Genomic DNA, 15,995 nt, shown 5'->3' on the forward strand with positions numbered 1-15,995 from the left:
TGTATCTGACATCAGCCTGGAGAATCACAGATTCCTCTGGCACTGCATCTTTGTTGTCTCCGAATAGCTCTGGAATCAGCAGAGCTGTGTTGAGAGAGTATGGCCTTCATGTCCTTCTTGTCCCTCTTTTCTCTCCCATGCTGTCCTGCCATTCATGTTTCCTTCCTCCCTATAGACGGTTTTGCCTACCATTGCCACAAGGTTCTACATTTGACAGCCACAGATCTGTTCTCAATAGCAGCCTTCCTCTTGTTCTGTCTCCACCATTTCAGGGGTTTCTGATGTTAAGTGCACTTTCTTTCTGCTATCCTCTTACCATGTTAAGCCTCCTTTGCAATGTTGACCTTCTATGGTGCAGATTCGATGGGTCAAATGGCCTGCTTCCACACTGTAGGGATTCTTTGATTCCATGAAGATAGTGCCATTTGAGGGATGACATGACATTTCTGTGGTTAGAGATAGTGGAATATGACAGACACAGTATCAGTGAGGTAGAAAGAGAGGTAGACAGCCATAAAGTGAACTTCCTACAATTCCGCTAACCAATGTAAAAATACAGATGCTGTGGATCAGAAATAAAAATAGAATTTGCTGGAAAAGCTCAGCAGTCTGGTAGTATCTGTGAAAAGAACTCAAAGTTAACTTTTCAGGTTCAGTGACCCTTCCTCAGAATACCTTCCAGGCCTGCTGAACTTTTCCAGCAACTTCTGCTGGAAATACTGGGGATAGTTAGACACTGCGTTTTCATATTACGAAGAAGACCATGGAAAGATTAACTAGTTTTACTTAGGAAGTGTAAGGAAATCTGAGCCACATGCCTGGATATACAGTTAATTGGATGTGATATGGATTTAGGTGACTCAGTGCCAATAGAACAATATCCTTATCAATCAGCCCAGAAAAACATGGAAAGCAGAAAAGTCACTTGCTTGATCCTAGCCAAAGCAGCTGGAATTTACTTATAGTGTTAGTTCCTAACCCAGAAGGATTGACTGATTTGGCATAGGTAACAGAAAGGTAAATATAATCATGAAAACAGATTTACACCCAATTCCTCGGTCAGAAGATTGTATCAATAGGTTTGGCAGTGCCTCATTTATTTCTAGAATTGATCTATTGAAGGTGGACTGGAAAGTGCCATTAGCATCAAGGACTAACAAGATATCTTTGTTGCATCAAATGGATTGTATCAATGTGAATTTTAAAATGCCCATCTACATTCAAAAGGCATATGAATGAAGTCATAACTGAAGTATCTAATATGTAATTTATTTAGATGATGTTATAATATACTGTAAGACGTGTGAAGAACGAGCACAGCAATTAGAAAACCTGTTTAAGCGATTGCAATTAGCTGGCTTAGTGATAATCTGGTCAAATGTGAATTTATCTATGACATAAGGGTAGTATGGTTGTTCAGTGGTTAGCACTGCTACCTCACAGTGTCAGGGACCCAGGTTCAATTCCAACCTTGGGTGACTGTCTGTGTGGAGTTTGCACATTCTCCCTATGTCTGTGTGGGTTTCCTCCCATCCAAAGATGTTCAGTTTGGGTGGATTGGTCATGTTAAATTGTCCATAGTATCCAGGGTGACGCAGGCTAGGTAGAATTGTCATGGGAAATACAGGGTTACAGACCTAGGTGGGGGAGGGGGGGGTGGTCTGGATGGCATGCCCTTTGGAGGGTTGGTGTGGGCTGAATGGCCTGAGTCCACACAGTAGAAATTTTATGATGCTGGAGCCTCAAGACTGCGAGCTACTAGAGGATATCATGCAAGAATATCTACAGCTTCATCCAATGAAAGTCAACTAGCCACACCACAGCCACTCGATAGCACAGTGCCCAAGCACTAGGGTAGACAAAAGCACTTACAAAGCAGGAATGAGGGAAATATACAAGTATGGATATTTGTATGCTTTATGGAAGCCTATAGAACAAAGGTGTTACAGAATGTCTTTTTTGGGGTGACTTTTATTTCAGTATTTTGGAAGCGGATGATAGACTTTCACAGTTTTGATTGGTTTGGAAAACTTTTCATTTATCTTTATGAAGATAGTACACTGCACAAAATGCCTTGTTCATGCCAGTTAAATGGCCAAGCATTAAAAGATCATAGCACCAATTACAAATTCATTACCTTGATGAAAATAACCTTGATATATATCCAAAGGAATCGTTTCCCACTGAAACAATAATAATTTTTCTTTAGGTATACACCAGGATATCCGAATTATGCTGGTAAAGATGCACCTTTTGTGTTAATTGTGTAACCTTTGGTTCTCTATACAACAGCTATAATGGAAATTAAGCTCTTTTCCATTTCAATATATAATTGCTCCAGGCAATCAACAATTTTAATATGCTGCACAAAATCATTTCATATGAAGTGCTTTCTTTTTTATATAGAACTTCACTAATATCTTCTAAACCAAATGACTTTGAGGTAGCCAATAAAAGAAATTCAATTCTATGTTTCACTGCATAGATTGGATTTCTTAGTTACATTCAGGGCATTCAGATTCTCATAGTTTTCTTTGCTCAACTCAAGCCAAACAAATTGGAATTTACCTGCTAATTTCAGAATATGTTGGAGAATAATTTGCAGTAATTTGCATTTATCATCAAACTACCAATTTTACCTTTGCAGTGCTTAACAAAATAGAATTCCAGCTACAGTGGCTTTAGTCACCTAAATAACAGGCATCAGAGGTTTGACCTGTCAATTCTCCATCTCTTAATAATTGAGGACTAAATTAGAATCTCATTCTGTGGTGAGGACAGTCTTTCTTGGAACAATGAAGGTGACGGATGCTGACAAAATCTTCAGGCCTCATTTGAATGCACACATCTCTTCTAGTGCACCATATCAAATTACCTGAGTGGACAACAGCTGTACACTGTGGTTAGTAAAGTTGCTGCAGTTCTTTTCCCAACACTGGAGCAATAACAAAATGCACGTAGATTTACATGATAAAGCAATGAGTAATGCATTCATAAAAATTTGCCCAGATTATGTCATGTCCGCACAAAACAGATCAAATTCAGTCTGGCCAGTTACTGCTCCATCAGTTGTTATGGACTAGGCCAGTCCACACAAAACATTCTTTAGCAGGCAGACTAGACCATAACTTTGCAATTTGTTTTGGTAAATGTACAGGGAAAAGTACCTTGAGTAAGTTGGCCATGTTGACAACCAGGTTTTCATTCCTGATGAAGAGCTCTGGCCCGAAACGTCGAATTTCCTGTTCCTTGGATGCTGCCTAACCTGCTGTGCTTTAACCAGCAACACATTTTCAACCAGGTTTTCAAACAGACAAAAATGTATTCACAAAATTACACAATGAAACACAAAGCACATAATAAAGAACACTTACAGAATTCAGTCGATCCAAACGAGACTTAATTATGCTGTTCCAAATATGCACAACAGTCCCAATAAACAAACTCCTTAACCATAGTAAAAATGAAACAAAGGCTTGCAGGGGGTCAAAATTAGAACGGCAGGAGGAGAGAGAGTCTAGCGACCTGTTTCTGCACAGCCCACAGCTGTACTCCCTAACTAGTTCTGGACTGAACTGCTCAGCTAGACAGCTGGCCATGCCCCCTTGACTTATACAGGTTACTTCTAAAAATATAAAAGCTTTGGCCTAAAGACTCATCTGTTGATGTATAAACAAAAAGGCCTTTCATCTCTGAACCAAACCCAGCTATTTCGAAGCCCAGCCTGTTAACGATCCCTCTGAAAATAACAAAGACACAGTATCCTTGAGAAAAGGAACAATGTTTAGAAAAAAGGACCAGCTTTGTGAAACAGTCTACTCTCGATCATCTATAAAGTGATGGAAGAGGTTGCCAACTATGCTATCAAGTAGCACTTAGATGGAAATAATCCATTCATTGATATATTGTTTTAGTTCTACTAGGACCACAGCTCCTGACCTCATTACAGTCTTGAACATGGTAAAAAAGGGTTGAACTCCTGAGCATACCCACTAACTTGATTGCATTTTTGGAGATGTGACAAAGAAGATTCATGAAGGCAGGTTGGTAAACTTTGTATCTATGGGCATCAGCAAAGCATTCAACAAGTTTCTGCATGGTAGACTGATTAGCAAAGTTATATCGTATGGGTATCCAGGGGGGCTAACCAACACATTACAAAATTGGCTTGAAGGAAGAAGACAGAGTGTGGTAGTAGAGAGTTGCTTTTCAGGCTGGACATCTGTGACCAAAAGTGTGCCATGATTTGGATGTGATTATAGGAGGCATAATTCGTAAGTTTGCAGTTAACATCAAAATCAGTGGTGCAGTGGACAAAGAAAAAATTTATCTCAGATACATTGGGACTTTGAGCAGATGGGCCAATGGGCAGAAGGGTGACAGATGAAGTTTAGTTTAGATAAATGACAAATGTTGCAATTTGGTAAAGCAAATCAAGATAGGAATTATATAATTAATAGTAGGGCCCTGGAGAGTGTTGCTAAACAAGAAGACCTAAGGGTGCAGGTGTATTGTCCTTTGAAAGTGAAGTCACAAGTAGACAGAGTGGTGAAGAAGACATTGGTAGACTTACCATCATTGGTCAGAATGAATCTAGGAGTTGGAACATCATGTTGGTAGGCCACTTTTAGAATACTGATACAATTCTGGTCATCCTTCTATAGGAAGGATGTTGTTAAACTTGAGAGGTTTAAAAGGTTTACAAAGATGTTGTTGTGACTGGAAGGTTTGAGTTATAGAGAGAGGCTGAATAAGCTTGGGATTTTATCCTTGGAGCTTTAGAGGCTAAGTGGTGACCTTATAGAGGTTTATGAAATCATGAGGGGCATAGATATGTTGAATAAATAAGGTCTTTTTCCTGGTACAGGGAAGGCCAAAATTAAAGGACATAGGTTTAAGGCGAGAGGGAAAGATTTAAAAAGGATCTGAGGGATAACCTTTTCAGACAGAAGTTGGTGCATATATGGAATGAGCTGCTACAGGAAACTGGGGAGATTGATACAATTACAACATTTAAAAGGCATCTGGATGGGTATATAAATAAGAAGGGTTTAGAGGGATATGCTGACAAATGGGACTAGGTCAGATGGAATGTCTAGGCGGCGTGGATGAGTTGTATGGAAGATCTGTTTCCACGCTGTATGACTCTATGTGAATGTGAATGTGACTGCCCTTGGGTACAAAGTAACATTCTACTGAGTATGACTTTAAGGGGTTCAAGCAAAACTGAACTTAATGGCAATTTGGGGGTGGAGTGGGGTGGGGTTGTGGGAGAGAGGTGAAATAACTCTTCACTGTTTGGAGTCATACCCAACATAAAGGAAAATGGCTGTGTTTGTTGGAAATCAATCTTTTCAACACCAGGACATCTCAGCAGGTGTTCCTTAGGGTAGAGTCCACCTCAACCACCTTCATTTGCTTCTCAATGACTTTCTCTCTATCATAAGGTCAGAGGTGGGGATGTTTGCTGATGATTACAAATATTCAGCAACATTTGCAACTCCCCAAATACTGAAGCAGACAATCTCCAAATGCAGGAAGACCTGGATGACATTGTGACTGAGAAGTGACAAATAACATTTTTATGACAAAAGTGCCAAACAGTGATCATCTTCAACACATAAAATGTAACCATCTAACCTTGATGTTTGAGTATATTGCCATTACTGAATTCCCCCATTAAGAGGTGGTACCATTGGCAGAAAGTGAACTTGACCAACATTTTAAATCCTGTGACTGGAAGAATCGGTCAGAGGCTGGGAGTCCATTATGAGTAACTGACCTCCTGACTGTACAAAATCTGCCTACCACCTACAGTGCCCAAGTTGGGTCTGTGATGGAATAGTCTCCACTTGACTTGATTGCTGCATGTTAAACAACACTTATGAATCACAACACCCTCCAGAACAAAGAAAACTGCCTGACCCTATAGAGCATCTTCAATATCAATTCCTTTCTGCAAGGTTAACTACAGTAATAAAGCAAGGCTCCTTCAACATCATCTTCTTAACTATAATCCCTACCACTTAAAAGGACAATACTAGCAGAAACATGGGAAATAATGTCTTGAACTACACCTCCAATTAACATTATCTGACTTGGACCTATATCCTTCGCCATTCTTTCACTGTTGCCAAGTCAAAATCCGGAACTCCTATCCAAAAAGTATTGTGAAGTACCCATACCATTTGAATTGGATGTTCTCAAAGACAGCTCACTACCACCTTCTCAAGGGCAATTTGAGATGGGAAACAAATGTGGACTTATCCAGCTAATAAGGCCCAAACCCTGTGAAAGAAAAAAATATCAGAGCTATTATCAGTTTCTTAGTTCCTTTAATTATTTGACGATTTTCTAAAACTAAAATTTATATTATAAAACATAAGAAATGTGAACCAGGTTTTCGTAACATAGAATTAAATGTTAACAATGATGATTTTGTACTGAAATTATTGCTTCATGAAGATCCATTTTGACAGACTAGTGAAAAATGAGCCTGATTCCACTGCTTGCACGTGAGTAGGTGATGCAATGAATGGAAGGGAACAGGAATTGTGACTGTAGCTGTTTAATTATTGCTTTGGTTCAACCTTGCCATTTGTTTCAGCAACAAGATGCCAAATAATGTTTGTTAAACGACTTGTTAATGCCAAACTAGACCTCATTAATATGCAAACTCTAAGCTTAACAAACTGACTAAAACAGATCAACATCAGAAAATTCAACAAGGAAATTAGAATGAGAATTCCAGTGGACTCAGATCATTGTTTGCTCCAAATGCTTTCCATGTTGGTAACCAGGCACCAACATATCAAAGCACACTCATGGCAGCAGGTACACACAGTCCATGTCCATAAACATTGGCATCCTACACGTGACAGCATCCAAGAACTCTTATAATACATCTCTGAGCAAGTTATAGGATGCTTCTGTATTTGAAAGCTGCACTGTAGGCTGTACTAGCAGTTATCATTATAATGCTACAGCAATGACACTGTGTGCTCAGGGACATGCATCCCATTTCATGGACTGGTCCAGGCCATATCTCTGGGCTCTTTGGTTGCACTTAAAGTGCTCACTCACACTGGGCTATCTGGATGTTCACAGCATCTATGCATTGCATTGCCTTGCCTTGCCTGTTTGCACTTTGCCTTATCAGCCAAAGATACTGGGTTCACATTACTTCTGTCTTACCTTGCTATTTAGCACAGACAAAAAAACCAAGAAGCTCATAATTGTTATCAATGGATCCTCAGTCAAGTCAGGAGGAATACATTTACTCAGGAGTTCTTGGCCCAGGCTCAAAGGCAGCCCCAATAACAATCCAGATCCTGCTTGAGGCAGTCAGAATCAGAATATCCACTTTATTAGGGCTGAGGAGCTGAATGCTGGGCAGTCTACCACCCATCATGATTCTTTCTGCCGCATTGTGGGCTCTTTCCCTCATGAAATGAGAGATAAGGAGGTAGTATGGGAGACAAAAGTCGTTGGCACAGCTATTACTATTGATGCAGGTGGGGAGATTTTCCGAAAAAGTGAGTAGGCAGCATAGAGGACATGCACATGAATGGCATTGTAGTTTGAGGTGGCTGACAGCAAGGGACGAAAGCTGTTGCAGACAATAATAAGAATGATAGGGCTGAATCTCAGTAGGAGATAGATGCAGTAAAGATTAGAGTAGTGCTGGAAAAGTACCGCAGGTCAGGCAGTGTCCAAGGAGCAGGAAAATCAACGCTTCGGGCAAAAGCCCTTCATCAGGAATCCTAATGAAGAGCTTTTGCCCGAAACATTGATTTTCCTGGTTCTCGGATGCTGCCTGACCTGCTGTGTTTTTCCAGCACTACTCTAATCTTGACTCTAATCTCCAGCATTTGCAGTACCCACTTTCGCCTGATAGATACAATAACACAGATAGAGTGAGTATGCCTTTTCAGAGAGAAAGTAATTACACTTAAGCTGGTAGATTGTAGAAAGACATTCATTTCTTCCTACAGTTCTAGGCATTCCTCCAAATGGCTGAGACTGCCATACCTGGGTAAAAGACAGAGACATGGACTTCTCCCTGTCTGCCACGACTGGGCAAATGTCAGGAATTGTGCAGGTCAGATCTGCACTGATAGCGCGTACCTGGGTGCACTTCAAACTTTTAAAGGTAGCATGGCTGCAAAGAATGATAGTGAATTCTGGGATATTCGCTGAGTCATGAGTTGTTCTGGGAGTGGTGCGGGGTAAGATGTGACAGATGCCATGGGAGTTTGGTGGGTAATTAATAGGACAGATTTGGCATGGTACAGTAAGAGAACTTGTCAGTGGTTGCAGCAAGAAACCCTTCAAGACCTTGATGAAACTTTGATTCAGCCAAAAATACCTAAGATCCAGCTCTTAATGTTTGCAGAACAACCATAAGGTCCATGGACACTGTCGGCCCCTATATCCCTGACATTTTACAGGCATGGCGGTGGACACATTTCCTGCTAAAGCTCATGCTAAAGTGCATGAGGAGCCAATAGAAGTATCTGTGTGAGTGAAGAAACAATCTGAAGAAGATGTTATCTATTCTACAACCAATGGATTCTCTGTTTATGGAGACATGTACAAAGGACAATTGAATGATTAGTAAAACTTCATATGGCCATTTCAGAATGCTTAAAACTCCCTATATGATTTTGAAGTGGACAATTCATTTTATTTGGATTGTCACATGTTGAACTGTGTGAAGAATTTTCAAAATATATTATTATTATTTGGGAACTCAGGTTCTAAATTGGAGGAAACATGGATTTTAATTTTCATTTCTGTGAAGATCTGATTTGTTTTATTCTAATTGAGAAAGTCATTTTGAACAGTTAGGTCAAAACAACCAACTGCAAGAATTTGTGTGATTTTAGATAAGTGACCAGTGAGCCACTCCTGGGCTGATAAATCTTTGCTGACTTTCATTTTACAACCTTGAGAGTAAGGGGAAAGTTGCAAAAGCAGGTTCATGAAGAAAGAAAATGTCCATAGCAGAAAATAAGTCAACATTAGAGTGATGCTGGAAAAGCACAGCAGGTCAGGCAGTATCCGAGGAGCAGAAAAATCAACATTTCAGGCAAAAGCCCGTCATCAGAAAAGCCCTAATGAAGGGCTTTTGCCTGAAACATTGATTTTCCTGCTCCTCGGATGCTGCCTGACCTGCTGTGCTTTTCCAGCACCACTCTAATCTTGACTCTAATCTCCAGGATCTGCAGTATCCACTTTTGCATAGCAGAAAATGTGTAATTACTAGCAATCTCTATGCAATCAGGGCTAGGGTGAAGTATGAGCAGAAAGTTCCAGAAACAGAAGGCTGTGAAGGTGTCAGAGATGTGTCAACTTACATTGCTGTCAAGGCATATATATAAGGAACCTATGTTAGGTAATAAGTGAGGTAAAAACAATGACTGCAGACGCTGGAAACCAGATTCTGGATTAGTGGTGCTGGAAGAGCACAGCAGTTCAGGCAGCATCCAAAGTAGCTAGGTAATAAGTGAGTTGAGTTAGGAGTTTGTTTTGAGGGTCTTGGGGTGAGATTTTAACCAAAGAATCTAGTAAATGCACAATAATTACAGCTGTACCAATGGAACAATAAGCTATAGCATGGACAGATGGATGACTGCTCTTTAAGGTTTAAGTGTCTAAGATCATTGCTGAACTAAAAGGGATTGGTCTTTCTTGTTGTTATTTGTAATGAAATTGTCCCAGGAACTCTTGTAGATATTTTCTTAAGTCAACCTGCTCAGAGATGTTATTACACACCTCTAGAACAGGGGAGACTCAAACCTATGCCTCCTTGTCCAGAAGTAAGAACACTATCACCGCACCATAAGAACCTTCCATGAGCTCTTGAATAATTTGATTAAAAGTACAAGAAGCCTGTGAATATGTTCAGTGACTGACCTCCATGGTAAACAAAAGAAAAATAAAACTTATGGTCTATCAAGCCAAGTTCTACACAGGGATCTGACTTGTCCATTATTAGCAATAGCCAGAATCATAGCAATTGCTTTTACATCCCTAACTTACTGTAAATTATACTGGAACTTTCTGTAGACCATGTAATTTGTATATGCCATTTATTTTATGCCTGGTTTGTGATGTTTGGGTTTTTGTGTATCTGAAGTTAATAATTAGTTTAAGTATTTCTGTAGTCGTAGTGCTTTCTTCAAAAACATTTTGTGAGAGCTACTTTGACTGCACTAATGGTTTTTTCTTATTTTAGAATGTTTTACAAATTAGCAAGGTGAACCATTGTGATTTAAGGCTTGTCTGAAATTTCGAGACAAAGGGTTGTTGTTGAGGTTTAGGAGAAATGCACGTAGCTTAGAGCGAGAGAGACTGCTTTTCAGTTTTACTTTGTTTTGGACAGTCCTTAGGTGGAGATGGCTCTATGGAGCAGTGTGTGTTTCTGAAAAAACGAGAATATAGCAAAACAAGGTAATGGGTAACCAGTCCAATAGTTATGTTTCCTACCTCCAACATATTTGGAAGCTGTGTTTGCAGTTTCACCCAGAGTATTATGACTGCAGCTAATGAGTGGTTCCAATTTACTAGTGATTCTTACGTCCAGCTATTTGAGAAAACTAGGGAAATAATCTGAGGGAAATAAACTGAGGTAAATAATTGAGGGAACCAAATAGCAGCCAAATGTTTCATCCCAACACAGCCTGCCATTTTGCAATTTTATGAGCTCAGCAATGAACATTATACTTCTATGTTGTTCACTATATTAGATTTTTTTTTAATTTCAAAAATATACTTTATTCATAAAATTATTTTGATATCTATACAATTGGTAATGCCATACATACATATACATTCCATTTCTTTACATACAGAGATCGGAATTATTAGTTCTTTTATACAAGTCTGTACATTGACCATCCAGGTATTTAGCTGAGGTGTCAGCAGGGCCCGATTACTGAGTGAGCTTCCTGTTCTTCTTAGGCAGGCAAACCTTACATGGTGGTTTTTCCACACCGTGCCTTGGCGGCAGCTGCCCCAAACTTCAGCGCATCCCTCAACATGTAGTCCTGGACCTTGGAATATGCCAGTCTGCAACACGCAGTTGGGGTCAACTCCTTCAGCTGGAAGACCAAAGAGCTTCTCTAACTGAATTGATGCTCCTCCAAGCACAGTTGATGTTTGTCTTGGTGTGCGTCCCAGGGAACAGACCATAGAGCATGGAGTCCCGTGTCATGGAGCTTCTCGGGACGAACCTCGACAAACACCACTGCATTCCTCTCCAGACTTCCTTTGCATAGGCACATTCCAGAAGAAGATGTGTGACAGTCTGGTCCCCTCCACAGCCACTTCAGGGACAGCATGCGGTGTGGCAGAGAGTCCGGGCATGCATAATGGATCTCACAGGCAGAGTCCTTCTCACCACCAGCTAAGCCATGTCTTGGTGCTTGTTGGAAAGTTCTGGCGATGAGGCATTCTGCCAAGTGACTTTGACAGTCGGCCCAGGAAACGGCTCGACAGCATCCACCCTCTCCTTTTCCCGAAGGGTCTCAAGGACACTACATGCTGACCACTTCCTGATGGACTTGTGGTCAAAGGTGTTTTTCTTCTTAAATTTCTCCATGAAGGACAGGTGATACAGAATGGACCAACTACTTGAAGCATTCCGTGGCAGTGGGGCCAGGCATATCCTTCGCAACACCGGGGACAGGGAGAACCTCAGTACATAGTGACACTTGGTGTTTGCGTACCGGGGATCCACGCACAGCTTGATGCAGCCACACACAAATGTGGCCATCAGGGTGAGGGTGACATTGGGTGTGTTTTGTTTGCCCAGATCTTTATACATCGAGTCCCTTTGGACCTGTTCCATCTTTGATCTCCACATAAAGTGGAAGATGGCCTGGGTGACTGCGATGGCACAAGTTCTGGGAATAGGCCAGACCTGTGCCACATATAACAGCAATGGCAGTGCCTCACACCTGATGACCAGGTTTTTTATAGAAGAATGACGAGTGTAGTAAATGTCACAGTGGCTGAGAAAGAACTTATCGAGTAACTGTGGAGTGAAGGGTTAACAATACCTTTTAACTAAGAGTAACTGTTGAGCATGTACGTAAGGAATTGTAGAAAACAGATCACATGGAAATGGAGACTAGTTTTCCAGATAATATACTCTCTTAATATCCCTTGCATAAAGCTATGTTTAATAAAATCTGTTAACATTCATCTACCTGAGTGTGAATCTGATTTTACAGTCGTAACAGATTGTAATTTGATTAGATTCCCTACTGTGTGGAAACAGGCCCTTTGGCCCAGCCAGCCCACACCGACCCTCCGAGGAGTAACCCACCCAGACCCATTACCCTCTGACTAATGCACCTAACACTATGGGCAATTTAGCATGGCCAATTCACCTAACCCGCACATCTTTGGACTGTGGGAGGAAACTGGAGCACCCAGAGGAAACCCACACAGACACGGGGAGAATGTGCAAACTCCACACAGACAGTCACCCGAGGCTGGGATCAAACCTGGGACCCTAGTGCTGTGAGGCAGCAGTGCTAACCACTGAGCCACCATGCCGCCCCATGTGATATTATCTTCACAGGCGTAGGTGGGCCATCATTGTGATAGATCCTGTCTAAATGTTCAATTTAAATTTTCCATGAAACAGAGACACCAAAAGTAGATCTAATATATTGTCAAGTGGATGTGGCTATATCTAAAAGCCAGAGCATGCAGTAAGGCAGAGAAGGAGCCAGACAGCTCAGTCATAAGTAAATCTGCCTTGTCTTCTCTTATCGGCAGCCTTCCTCATTCAGATCCATCACTGCTGACAAAACAGCACCTTTAATATAGTAAAATGTACCAAGGTGTTTCACAGGGAAACTAGTGATTAAAATTTACTCCAAGCCAGGTTTTGCTTTCAAGACTGGGATGTGGGCATCCCTAGCTTTTATTGTCCATTTCTGTGCTCTGGAGAAGATTATGGTGAATTGCCTTATAGAATCACAATTAGCGGTGGATGGAGTGAATGTTGAAGGTGGTGATTGGAGTGCCGATCAAGTGAACTCCTTCAGAGAGTTGCTGAAATTACATTCATCCAGGCACGTGTCGAAATATATCATAAAATTCTGACTTGGGTCTTGGATTTGTGGACATGCACTAGGGAGGTAGGACCTGAGTATCTCACCTCAGAATTCTTAGCAACTGAGAATTGTAGGGACTGTATCTATATGGTTGGTTCAGTTCAGTTTCTAGTCAATGGTAACCCCCAGAGATGTGAAAATGGAGTGATACTAATATCATTGAATATCAAGGGACAAAGTTTAGATTCTTTCTTGTTGGAGATGGTTATTGCCTGGCACTTGTGTGGCACAAATTTTACTTGCCAGTTTGTCAATTGAAGGCATGGTTGATGATGGTAAAGTGGTTAAAATCCTGTTGCTAAAGAGGTCACACTTTGAGGAACACAGAATCTCCAAGATCTATACGACTGAAGGAAATTACAGAGATCCCATTGGTATATCCAGGCTGAAAATTACAGTTGCTATAAATGAACCTTCTGCTGTCAGAAACAGTTCTGAGAAAACCTTTTTGCAAAAATATAGTCTTGGCAGACAAAAATGCAACTGCCACTAGAACACAATAAACAGATGCTCATTAAACTGCTAATCACACCTTTTAAGCTTAAACTCAAAAGTTTATTTAATAGTGCTCATGCTGTACTGAGGGACTTTTGTGTTGTAATGGTAGTGTACATGTGTGGCAGCAGACTAGGGTTTAAGTACTGCCCATCCTAATGCATGTTATAACTTGCCCAAACAGGTTGATTATAAATAGCTATTAAGGTGAACAATGATCTAAGAGTCAGCTGCAGAAAAAAAAATCAGCATCATTTTACTGATGTTGCCCAAAATTAAAAATTGCAATATGCTCTCCGTGTGAGGCCTCCAAACAAACTGTAGCCAATTGAATTTGGCTCCAGGAACACTCTTGGATGGTGGGCGTATGCCACCATCACCGAATCAGACTTTCATCTGACATGTTTAGTATAGAAGGCATTCTTCTTTTCTTGGATGTGGTTTTCATGATCAGATAGGAAGTGATGAATGCTTTTTTTTAACACAGGTGAGACATTTCCCATCTCTTGCCTGCAGCCTTATCTTTGATCTCCCTGCACCATGTGCCATCAGAGTATGTTTGGCATGTACAAGGGAAGCATACTTCTACTTTTATTTGCTTCAATGTCCCTCTAAAAGGAACTTTTATGTTGCCAAGGAAGTCCCAGAAGAGCAGAAATTACATGGAGACCCATTACCTCCAAGTCCACATTTTCTTTTATATTCCTGAACAAGAAGAACATGTCAGTATCTCAGTAAAGGAGCCATTTTGCTGTAAGCGATCCCAGAGACAAGAATGACAGAAAATTTTCCTGAGTGATTATTCCCCAGTTAAAACATTAATGTCTTCTACTAACATAAACTTAACTCTAGATTTCATTCCCTACTGATTATCATTCTCCACTAAAAATATTTTTAATATATGCAGCTATCCAAGGGAAACAGCAAGTGAGGAAAGGGAAGCAAAGCAATCAGGAACAGTCATGGCCATACAGGAGAAGAAGAAATACCAAAGCCCAGAAAATAACCAAAAGGAGCAGCTGCATGGTGTCCGAACAGATCGTGGAGGTGACGAGAACCAGCAAGAAGGAACACTGCAGCCTCCAAAAAAGATGCATCAGATGCTTCAAAGTGCTAGGATCGAGTAACACCTGAAACAGATGGTCCGGGGTTGAGTTAAGGATCCCTGACGCAAATCTGCAGGACCCATTGCTCTGGATACACCTTGTTCCTCCTGCTTTCAGATGCTGCAGCAAACTCTCAAAACAGACATTGAGCCATGGTACTTCATGTGTGGCCCCGAAGTAATGCCTCAAGCTGGCACTGTCACATTTGGGCATATGTGGAGAGACAAGCAACCACATCTTGTCAAACAATGTCATTTATAGAAAAAAGCTAAGCAATGCATCGTAATATATTGCAACCAGTGCCATTAATAAGTTTTATTCTTCTTCTCCCACCCTTTAAGTCTCTATGTATACCCTTGTTCCACAGCTAGGGAGGAGGGAGCCTGTTCACTGCGAAGCCAGTCTGCCTTGAGGGTTTGATCAGGTAATCCTGGAGGCATTGATGTTCTCCAGAAAAGGGACTCTCTTCTTTACACCATCCCTCTACATCACTGTCAGAAAATCACTGTACCATCTTCCGCTTCTTAGGCGTCATCAGAAGAGGTTCTCAACTGAGCAGTGCAACTCCGGAATTCCAGTGTTTATCTGGGTACACAGTGGACTTTTAAAGATGATCCTTGCACAAGGGATGCCTGTCTTTTTGCAGATATCCACTGCATGGTGAATTATTCCGGGAATGGCATGTGGTAAGATGGGACCAGAATTGTACATGAAGGCACCATATAAATAGGGTTGGTCATTAATTTCTTGCATTGGCAAGAAATCCCACTGAGTCTCACAGCAAAAATTCCTCCAAAAAACTTGACGTAACTTGCATTTAGGTTATTTTGCCTAAGAATTGGCTTTTTAAAATATTTATTTTGTTTTGAAAGTTACTTCATTTACTAGTAGGAATTTAGCAACATAAATATTTCAACCCACAATGTTTTAATGCTTCCTTTCAGCTAAGTAAAGCACTATGTAACGTAGATCCAGTTTCAGCATTGATTCTTACATAAACTACGTTTCACCTAATGTTGCAGTTTTCAGATAAGCAATCACAGTTTTAAGTAAGGGCTGACAGTTTAAATGCATATAATTTCTGCTCATCTAGAACTGGCCACTTCATAAGCAGTCTGATGATTTAGTCAGAGCAGAGAAATCGACAAAGGTCACTCTGAAGTAGAGAACTGGGTGTCATTAGTCGACATGTCAGAATTAATACTTTGCCTTTGGATGACATCATCAAGTGGCAGCATTCAGATGAGGAATAGGAAGAAGC

The sequence above is a fragment of the Hemiscyllium ocellatum genome, chromosome 10 (assembly GCF_020745735.1).
Source record: "Hemiscyllium ocellatum isolate sHemOce1 chromosome 10, sHemOce1.pat.X.cur, whole genome shotgun sequence".
NCBI classification, from domain to species: domain Eukaryota; kingdom Metazoa; phylum Chordata; class Chondrichthyes; order Orectolobiformes; family Hemiscylliidae; genus Hemiscyllium; species Hemiscyllium ocellatum.